The 11,095-nt window shown below is 41.6% G+C and overlaps 1 non-coding gene across 1 annotated transcript; it reads right to left on the bottom strand.

The window, feature by feature from the left end:
* Positions 1–9,339: 9,339 nt before the first annotated feature.
* Positions 9,340–9,503, bottom strand: LOC115871724. Its single transcript, XR_004047444.1, has one exon. It is a non-coding gene; the product is annotated as a U1 spliceosomal RNA (small nuclear RNA).
* Positions 9,504–11,095: the final 1,592 nt, after the last annotated feature.

Raw genomic sequence — 11,095 nt, 5'->3', positions numbered from 1 at the left:
CTGTTGGGGGGTTGAATTGTCAACAGTGTGTCACCATGGCACCACCAAAGCTTCATGGTGGGATTTTAGGCCAATAAAAAGGTGTAATCTGTTACAACTGTAATAGGAAACGAATACACAATTTTAAAAATTCACACAATCAGAAAGTTTCTACACTCTGCCCTCCTATGGTAAAAAGCAAACCAACAAACATTAGTGGTGGAGTCAAATCTGACCCATGGTTACACCTGTGATTCATAAAGAACTGCCCGCGAGAGGGCTTTCGATGACGGTGGAATTTCTGAAGAACATCACCTGGCCTTTCTTCTGGGGAATCTGGGTGCATTCAACCACCTAACCTTTTGGTCAGTCAAGTACTTACCCCAACAATAGGAGTCCGTATACATTCACATTTCTAAGTCATACAGGTGATGGATGAAAAATGAATACTAATTAGATAGCTACTGAATTTCAGAGTCTGTTTTATAAGTATTTACTGTTACTTTCATTAATTTTTTCAAAATGTATCCTACTCTTGACACAAAGTACATGTAGAACTGTGAGAGTGTCAAAATGCTTAAAACCCAACTTCCTTCCATCCAGTTGATTCCAACTCAAAGCAACCCAGTAGGACAGGGTTTCACAGACTGCCCCCATAGATTTTGAGACACTGTAACTCTTTATGGGAACAGAAAGCCTGATTTTGCTCCCAGATAGCACTCAGGGGTTTAGAACTACTGACCTTTTGGTTAGTAGTCCAACATAATCCATGCTTCGCATGTACAGAGTTCATGTGAAGGAACAAATCCCCTGTTTATAGCTCACACTTTCTACAGATCCCCTTGACACACCCCATTAGTCTGTAGATAGCGATGCTGTAGAGCATCCAATTATGGAGCCAGCATAACCCTAATGGTCTGATTTCACTTCATGTTAGCGTTTAATGTAGTAGAGTTTTACAACAAGAAAAAAATCAATTCAACATTCACATCTGACAGTTCTGGGGTATTTTTGCACCACAAAAATCCCAGCTTATTTGAGTGCTAACCTTGCAGCTAGCACCAATTTTAGAAAATTTAGAACTGGTGCAAAAAGAAAAGGGAAAAAGAAAATACCCTTGCAGAATTTACCACAATTGTTTACTTTCTGAAAATGAGCACTAAACCATTTGCATAACATCTGTACTGCTTGGAGGGTTGAAACCCTGATGCAATTAGCTTGTATTCTACAGTGCATGTTACAATTGCAGCAACATGGAAGCTGAGCTAACTTAATATTTCACAAGAAGAGATAGGCACTTTATTTGACCTTTGCAATCAGTGCTCCCTTAAATCACCCTCTCCTGGTGATTGTGTTAAGAAACTTGTTTTCAAGACAGTCTGAGGAAACATTTTAGTGGGGGGGGAATCTCTAAGGAACGCCTATTAGGCCTTTTAATACTTGCTTGTTTATATCTGTGTCTATGCTTATGTATGAATAGACTTTACACAGAAGTTACTGCATCCGCTCAATAGTTTGGCTTCCTGAATGTCCATCCACCTTAAGGCCTAACTGAGGAGTAAGCTTGTTGTCAGTTTGCTATGAGAAATTACAAGAAATAATTCTTAGTAATCATCAACCAGAATTACTGTTATCCTAGCTTAGACAAATTGACCAATACTTCATACACTCTAGACACATATTTGAATCCAGGGTTTTATTTTTAAGAAATATGTTAGAAGTATTCATGTTTTTATTTTTAGAGGCATCAGATTTGAGACTGGACTCAGTTCAAATTTAACTTGGTGAATTTAGATTTACATTAAATTCTGTTTAAAAACCACCATGATGACCTGTAGCAGCTTCCCTTGACATCCAGATCCATCACCAAGCTGGAGTCATATGGATTCTATAGGGAAAGCGCATGGCGGCACTGGAACCTACAGATCGGCAGAACAAAGGATGTGCTGTTATGTTGAAAACAATGAGTCATCTCACAGGCGAACAGACCAGCAGAGACACCATTAGATAAAAACATCTAGATATATGCTAAATTAATATTACACACGTGTCAAGAAATGCATAGCAACACTTCCCAGGGAGAAAGGAACTCACAGGAGACAGGACTGAAGAAGGACTGCTGGTCTCTCCAGTTGAAGAGGGGAAAAGTCAGTCTAGTGCAGCAAGAAGTGACCAGTGAGTTTCAAACCCAGATGGAGGAAAAGGAACGCGGCAAGGACTGAGGACTGCTGGGTGGGGCGCTGGAACTGACTCTTCGGTCAAAGCTGGCCCCCGGAAGCATGCTACTGTTGGTGGTGGTGGGTGCTGTCCAGTTGACTTTCGACTTGCATTGACGCCAGGTCCCTAGTCCTAGGCTGAAATCCCTACACGTCTTTCTCCTACGGAGTGGTGGGGTGGCTTCGCACAACCAGTTTTTGAGTTAGCAGCCAAGTGCATAACCCACTGGGGCTCTTTTTGTATTTTTTATGATTTTCCAAAAAAAAAAACTTGTTTTATTGAGAACTAGGTGAAGGTTTACAGAGAAGATGACCAGTTTTCCTTTCTTACACATTTTGTTTGAACTAAACGATAGATAATCGATCGTCACCTATCAGACTTTCTGGTCTCAGACTGCTGTTCGCCTGGCCCATTCCTTTTCGGGTGTCTTCTGATTTTCAGGACTCTTCTTTCCTTCTGATGGGGAGAGACTAACAGTTACAAGCATTCGAGGTCGCAGCTGCCACTCACAAAAACGTTGTTACAGCACATTGTTTATGTGAAGTATGTTATTCTCATTGACCTCAGTGTCCCCTGAGACTCTATCAGCCTGAAGCCCTAGGCCCTGTGACTAGCTCCCCCTGGTGGCGTCATGGTCAAGTGTTTGGCTGCTAACCAAATGATCGGCAGTTCAGATTCACCAACCACTTCATAAGGGAATACTTAGCTGCTCGTGTACAGATTACAGTCTAGGAAACCCTAGAGGGCATTGCTACTTTGTCCTAGAGGATTTCTCTGAGACAGAATCATCTTGATAGATGTAATGAAAAACTGACTAAAACTACATATATAGGTGTGGGAAAAGGTAAGAAAGCCAGACTTATCCAGGGATCGATATCCAGAGAAAGTAAAAATAACATTCCCTGGAGCAGCATAACCACGGAGTAATCCCTGTTGGAATGGAAGTCTGAAAGTCCGCTCTCCAAATGGGATAATTGAAGAGGAAGCAGGCCATCTGTAAATCCGGTCACATTTGTTGGCTGATTATCAATTACTTCCCCTGTAATTGAGGCTATTTGGAGCGTAGTCACACAAGACACTGAGGTCATCACATTTCTGCACTCACTGCCATTCCTCTTCCTTAAGTTTCCTTGGCATCAATCACCCAATAACTGGGTCATGTTCTAGAGAAACTCTTTCTCCACTGCTCATTCCATGGTCAGGTCATCGCTGTTTCAGACACGGTGAATACCTGGTTGCATCACGCAGGGCTGGTCCTCAGCCAGGCAGGAAGCTGATGCACTGTGTGTGTGTGTGTGTGTGTGTGTGTGTGTGTGAGAGAGAGAGAGAGAGAGAAGAGAGAAAGGAGAGAGGAGAGAGATATCTCTAAATCAGACTCAAACCTTTTCTACTTCAGAAAACTAGTCATAGAGAACTTCGGTAGAAACCAAAGAAGGGGTTGTGAGAGAAATTCCCCCAAAAAATAATAAAAGGAAAGATCCTCACTAATGTTGAGTTCACTTTGACTCATGGTGACGCTATTGGACAGAGGAGACCAGCTTTGTAGGTCTTCTGAGGCTATAAGTCCTTAGTGAATTGCAGTGTGTTGGTTGGTGGTAGAGTACTTTCACCAGGCATCCCCCCAGGTCTCTGCCTGTCAAAAGACAGCGTCCCCCTCTGCTGAACCCACATTGCCTTTCTCACTCTCGATGTCTGCCTACACCGACTTAATTGTTTAATCAATTAGATGGTGATGCCTGTGGTCATGCACCCATGGGCACAGGTCTGCCACATTGTTTGAATGCGAACAAAGCTTGGCAACCGCTGAACCCTTTGCTCCTTTCCCTGTCTCCATGCACTCCAAGGTGTAAAACACCTCGATTGCTTTGTCTCATAGTCTTTCACTTGCAATGCAAACTTGGAGTCTTAGTCTAACTTACTCTGAGATGGGAATCTGAGGAAGACCAACCTCACAGTTTTAAATGGCCCCCCATCTATGTTGTAACCCCACTGTAACTAAATTAAAAGCTGTGACCACATCGTTGATGACTGTAAATTAACCACAGAGGGCTGTAGTGCTCCAATAAGCCCTCTTTCATCTCCATTTGCTGCATGTATCCTTCATTTTTTGATGTCGTTAACAGTCCAAAGACATCCAGTAAGGATTAAGTACCTGTATGACAGGTAGTGAGTGTACAGAGTATATAGCACAACATCCCTCCCCAGGGATGTCCAGATAGGTCCCTGACTATTGTGGTCCTCTTCCCACACAAAAAATGCAGCGAAACCCTTTGCTTTCACATGAAAACATAGGTATATCCACTAGGTCCCTGACATTTTCTGCTTGGTACCCAGGGTCTATCAATATGTTATTATTAAGGTGATGCTTCAGCTTGGTGTCATTTTGATGGTGGGAACAGGCATCATTTGCACTCAGTTGTGGACAGGGTCAGAGACTGAAATCACACTGAATGATAGTGCATGTCCAGACTTGCCAAATGCTGAACTATGTCTAGTTTATTATTATTATTACTATTGAAAACTGGTGACAGGAACATCCACCACTATCTCATGACTGCCACCAGTTGGCAAGCTTGCCTCTTCATGCCAGCAAAAGCAGACAGTTCTGTAGCTCTGGCTTCAACTGGAGCCACCAATTAATTGTCATCGTTGTTCTTAGTTGTGAAGGGTTGATTCTCCCTCTTGATGTTCCCATGAATGCCAAGTGGCATCGTGCTCCTCATGTTTTCAAAGAAGCAGATTGCTAGGCCTGTCTTCTCAGGAGCCCCTGGTTGGGTTTGAACTGTCTACTTTGGGTTAATTGCAGGGCTTAACAATTGTGCCACTCATGTGCTCTGCACCACATAATTAATCTTAGGAAATCTATTTTTCCCACAACCCCTCCAACTGCTATACTTACAAAAATGATCAGTTAAGTAGAAGTGTGGAAGGAGGCATGGCTGTGTCTGTATCACGTTAATCTTTGATGTTGCTACCAAGACCTGTGGTGCCCCTGGGATAAGCTTTGCTTTGCTAGGAAGGAGATTTAAGGAACTCAGGGGCAGGTGAGTGAATAGGATGGAATGGGGGTCCCACTGGGACTCTTGGTAGTTGTATTGATTTGAATCTCCATTTTATTCCTGGCATCAATTAGCCTCTGTTCTGACAGGTGACTCAGGGGTCTGGTTTTGGCACAGAGATTAATATTGCTGCAGACTTAGAACAAATAACTAATATTCCTCCAATGGTCTTCATGTTTATCCTTTGCCATTTCACAGTTACTGGAGGAGATGGCTGTTTAACTACTGAGCTGTGCAAGGGAGAAGATTCACAGCACTGGTGAATGTTGAAGACAGCCAACAAATAGGGTAACCCTGAGTCTAGGATACAAACAGATGGGAAGTCTCTGAATGGGGACCCCCACATTGGAAAGAGGAGAGATCCCTGCAGGGCACTGGATTTATGAAGAAGGAGAGAGAGAAAGGGGCTGAGGAACACACAAGGACGGAAAGGAAAAAATAAAAGAATATAGACAATCAGATCACAATAGACTGACCCTTATACACTGCTGCCAAGTTGATTCCACCTCACCGTGATACTATAGGGCAGAGTAGAATAGCTGCATAGGATTTTCAAAACTATAAATCTTTACAGGAGCAGAAAGCTGTATCTTTCTCCCATGGATCACCTAGTGGGTTTGGACACCTGATCTTTGGTCCAGCGATCCAATACTGACCACCAGGGCTCCATTCTGAAGCTGTCGACAAACATGGAGCAGAACTCAAATTCTTAAAAATCCCAGACTCACTGGACTAGCTGAGACAGAAGGACTCTGACACTCTTTAAACTGTGGGCTTTCTGAAACTGTCCTCTGAGGCCACATTTCAGGACATCATGCCCAGTAAGGTAGATGGTCATCAAAATGAAGAACCACAAAGAGATGGATTAACACAGTGGCGACAACAGAGGGCTGCAGCGTAACAATGAGTCTAAGGGTGGTGCAGGACCAAGCAGGGGTTTACTCTGTTGTACACAGGATTGCTATGAGTTGATCCAATTCCATGGGGGCTATCAACATTATCCAGGAGTGTGGTGCTCAACTAAAACAAAAACAACATTTGTGTGAGGTCAAATGGCCAACAATTACTCGAAACAAAGATGAGAAAATAAAAATTCAAAGAGCAAATGCATTACCCTTAAAGTCTATTTCACAGAGGCAGGAGGCTAGGGAGTACTGGGAAGCGGGCAACCAGAAACAATGAAAGAGAGTGTGACACGCTGTGGAAACTGTAGCGAATGATCCTGAACACTCTGTAAAGCCTACCAGATGGGGACCTAATTTGCTATGTACCCTTTCAATAAAACATTACTTTATTGAAAAAGACTATAGAGCACAATGCAAGCCCAAAAGAGACCTCAGAATATATGAGGCAACTTCAATAAGTCCATAGAAGATATTTTTTTTAAATGTATAAAAATGTTTCATGAATACCCTTATGCTACAGGTGTGAAACTTGGGGCAATGAACAAGTTTCTAAAGATAATGACATCATTTATGTAAACTGGCTCGGTAGAAAATCAAGAAGTAGAATAATTCTATAAACATTGAAATACTGAGCAAATCAAACAAATGATTGAAATTCTATCAAAAAAACAAGCCTGTGATTGGACCTTTAGAAACACAAAGTGACCATCTTGTAAACACTAACACAGTGATTCTGAATCCATACATATACACACACACCTAAACGTTATCTTGCATTTTGTATAGCATCCCTGCCAAAAACAAGGGGAGAAAGGAAAATTATATTTCAATTCCCATAAAGAACATAGGCATTAAAATAGATATTTATATATTAACACATTTATGCCACCAAATCAGGTTTGTAAAACATGCTCACAGGTGATCCATCGCAGTTAAAATATGCGTCTATGATCTGGCATTCTACCTATCAGTTGTCCCTGAGTCATTTCCAACCAATGGCAATTATGTGTGTGTCAGAATTGAATTGCACCCCGTTAGGTTTCCAGTGGCTGATTTTCCTGAAGTAAGCCACCAGGCCTGTCTTCCAAGATGCCCCTGGGTGGACTAGATCCTCCAACTTGTTGGATAGCAGTTGAGTGATTTAATTGTCTGCAGGATCCAGAGACTCCAATTTGGCAGTTGGAAATCTCTCTCTCTCTCTCTCTCTCTGCCTATCACTTTAACAGAATTATATATCATCTCAAACCTGTTAAACCATCTTGGAACTATGAAATAGAAGGACGTTTCTTTAACCTGATAAAACTACAACAAATTTACCACTTCATGCTGAAATAACAGAAACATAGCCGTCACTGGACCCAGCTTCTATCTCAGTCAAGACTCTTGCTTACCTCAGAATATGCAAATATGTTACAGCAGTGATTGTCACAGCCAAACTTTGGGGACTATCAAGTTGATTCTGGCTCTTAAAAACGCTATATAAATTTTCCAGGTTTGTGAAGCTTAATGGGAGCAGACAGCCTCATATATCTCCCACAGAGCAGCCAGTGGGCTTGAACTGCCAACCCTGAAGTTAGCAGTCCAATGCTTACTCCACAGTGCCACCTGTCTCCATCCAGGAACCTTTGAAGTATTTATTTCTACCTCTTTCTTTTACTGAGAAAAGCACAGATCTGAGTGGGCTTAAGGGATTTGTCTACATTGACTCAAAAATGACCATAGAAATCTTGATTGAAACCAGTTTTCTGTGAAAAGGGAGAAAAGAAAAAAAAATCACCTGAAAACACACCGGCTCATGTCTTCTCTTAATAAAATAAGACACCACACACATATGAGTGTAATTAATCTTATTTATTTATTGGTGGTCACTTATTCAGGAAAGGTCATTAATCTCAGAATTCACCCCAGCCACTTTAATCTCAGAACAAGAATAGTCTAGAAACTTCCAGATCACAAGGTTCTTAATGTTATTCAAATAGTATAACACCAAACTATGCTAATAACTCTGTGTGATTGTGTGGGGGAAATGTCAAACATGGAGGCTGATGTTCATGAAAGTTGGGGAGGGGGGGTCAATACATTATTCCAGGATGAAGCCATCTTTCAGGAACTAGAAACCAGAAAGTTTTCTCAGAATCCAATTGGAATATAAGCTTTTTGACCGAAATTACTTTAAGGTAGATTCAAGAAGGCTTACAAAGCGTAAATGAACAAACATAGTTTGAGGTACATTTTTCCATGCTAGACAACTTTTCAAATTTACTGCTCCCCACATCCTAGCTCAACGTGCTCAGGAGGCCTACTGTGGTTTAAATTGAAGCCTTTAATAGTTAGCAGAAATGTTGTATCTACATACCGATTAGTTCTCTTCACCAGCAGCTGCAGAGCTGGCAAAGTGTTTCCATGTCCCTCATCACAGATGTCACTCAATTAGAACCATGAGTCAATCAGGTATTCCAAACCAGCTGCCTTAGCCAGAGGGTTATGTTAAAAGGCCCGTCTCATTTAGCTATTGTAGACTACGAAGACAGGGACGTCTATGGGTTTTAGCATATCTAAAATAAAATCGTATGATGGGCCTTCAGTAGTTGGGAGAAAAATAGAATTAAAAGATAATGGACTTCCAAAAGAAAAGCTAATGAGTTTTTTCAGGATCTCTGAAGTCCCCTCATAGAAATATTTATTCCACCGGAGTTGAGTTGACATGTGTGAGTGTTTTTTGTTGTCCTGACAGGTCACTAGGAGTCAGCATTCACTGGACAACAATAGGCTTGGATTTACAAGATCATGGAGTCTCTATGAGTTAGAGATAGCTCAAGGGTGTTTAGCAGCAAGAACAAGACAGGACACAGACAGCAGTATGCCCCTTAAGGATGCATGTCATGAGATTAAAAAAAAATAGATTCTTCTCATGGAGAGCCAGTGTGTATGCCCTTGTTCATCTCACAAAGGCTGAGCTGAGGACAGGATGGTTACTGTGGTAGGAATGAGGCAGGGGACTTTAACAGGACTGATCACCTGTGTCAAGTAGGTTGGAGAATTCTAGAGTGAAAAGAAACTGTTCAGTGCCATTCTTAAAATAAACTCTGTTTTTCCCACTTCTTCGCCTGATTTTTGTCCTGCAAGAATTAATAGCAGTTGTGGGAAATTAAGAAATGTGTTTTTTGTTTTTTGTTTTTCAGGGGAGAGCGCGAACGCAGTCCCCCACTACCACAAATTATGCAGTCGAGTTCCCCACATTTGGGGAAATCGCAGGGATCAGCACATCCGGAGTGCAATGGATAAGCCTCGCCCTGGGAAAACCACCTTCGTGATCATGGTATCTCTCCTGCCAGGTAAGTATAAGAAATTTGCTTAAAATGTCAAAAACCTGAAAATGTGTGTGGACTTCCATGATTAATAAGACACTGGGCAGGTCAAATAAAATCTTCCTCCAGGCTTAGTAACATCCAATTTGTCACCTCCCTTTTTTGTTTTGTGTTGATACTGTTGTTAGATGCTGAAAAGTCATTTCTGACTCATGGTGACCCTGTGTTGGACAGAACAGTACACTACCCAGTCCTGTGACATTCTCAAAACCCAGCCTATGTGTGAACCATCCTTGCAGCCACTGTTCCCATCTAGGCTGTTGACGATCCTGCTCCCGTCTCCATGACTAGTCCCTCATGATGGCAAGTCCAGAGTATGGGAGTCAAAGGCTTGACATCCTCACGTCTAAGGAGCATTCTGGTTGTACTTGTTCTAGTACACACTGTTCATTCTTCCAGTGTTCTGTGGTTTATTCAATATTCATCTTCACCAGCACGATAATGCCAATGTACTCAATTAACTTTTGTCTTGTGTTAGGCTGGGTTCTCTAAGGAAGCAAAACCAGTCATGCTTAGATATAAAACCAAAATTGATATCAGGAAAGTGAATCACACAGTTGTAGAAAAAATTAAGTATATTGAGTATATTATTGTTTCTGGGGGAACTGATTCAATTAATATAAGAGTTGATATGAACGGATATACTGCCTTACTAGATATCAATTCACTGAACCAATTCCTACTTTGAGGATTTGTGCTAGGGAAGAAGAGCGTTAGCATGCTCACTGGTGTGCAGGGGAGAAATTAGGTAAAGGTCAAAGAATGAAAGTCCCTTTATTTAAAATGTTTCTGAAATCAACTTTTTAAATTGAGGGTGAATTGGCCAGTCCTTCATTTTCTAGTGATTGGATTGAGGATAAATTGGATGCCACCCTCCCATGAGTTTAACAAGAAATATGACAAACACCCTTGGTCCTAGACAGAGCCTTCATATGCCCTGAAATACCCTGAAAAACTAACCCCTACTCCTGCCTCCTTGCAGGTTTTAAACCTAAAGCTCTGTAGCTCACTGGAATAGTACAATGAAATCTTCTTCTTCAAGTACAGAAACTCATCTCCATGGATAGGGAGTGTTTAGAAAAGAGCATTGAATTTTTCAGGACACTAGAGATTAGGGGTTTCCCTTTGGAGCAAAGTCTGAAGCACTTGACGATCTAAAAGAGGGATGGATGCCCATTCACAAAGTACCTGCTCCATTGGAATGATGGGACACTGAGAGAAGGAAGATGTAAAATTCAGCCCTGAAGATCTGAATTTAGTGCTAATCTTCTCTGGATTATTGGACAATCAGAAGACTATCAGGTCTTTCAACATTCAAATCTATTTAAAGATACACAGTGAATTACTGCAGTAGTGATACTCACTGTGTGAATATGCTACCATATCCCACATGTATTATATATGATATACATATATATTTATAACCAAACTCTAAACTCACTGCCACTGAGTTATTCCTACTTATGAGGGCCCTATCGGGTTCCCAAGGCTGCAAATATTGACTGCAGCACAAAGCTGGTCTTTCCCCATCAGAGGGACTGGTGGATTTGAATTGCTGACCTTTCAG

This window comes from Echinops telfairi, unplaced genomic scaffold (assembly GCF_000313985.2).
Source record: "Echinops telfairi isolate 266 unplaced genomic scaffold, ASM31398v2 ScPeMD7_7400;HRSCAF=8409, whole genome shotgun sequence".
NCBI classification, from domain to species: Eukaryota; Metazoa; Chordata; class Mammalia; order Afrosoricida; family Tenrecidae; genus Echinops; species Echinops telfairi.
The sequence above is the reverse complement of the archived record's forward strand: the minus strand, read 5'-3'. Positions and strand labels throughout refer to the sequence as shown.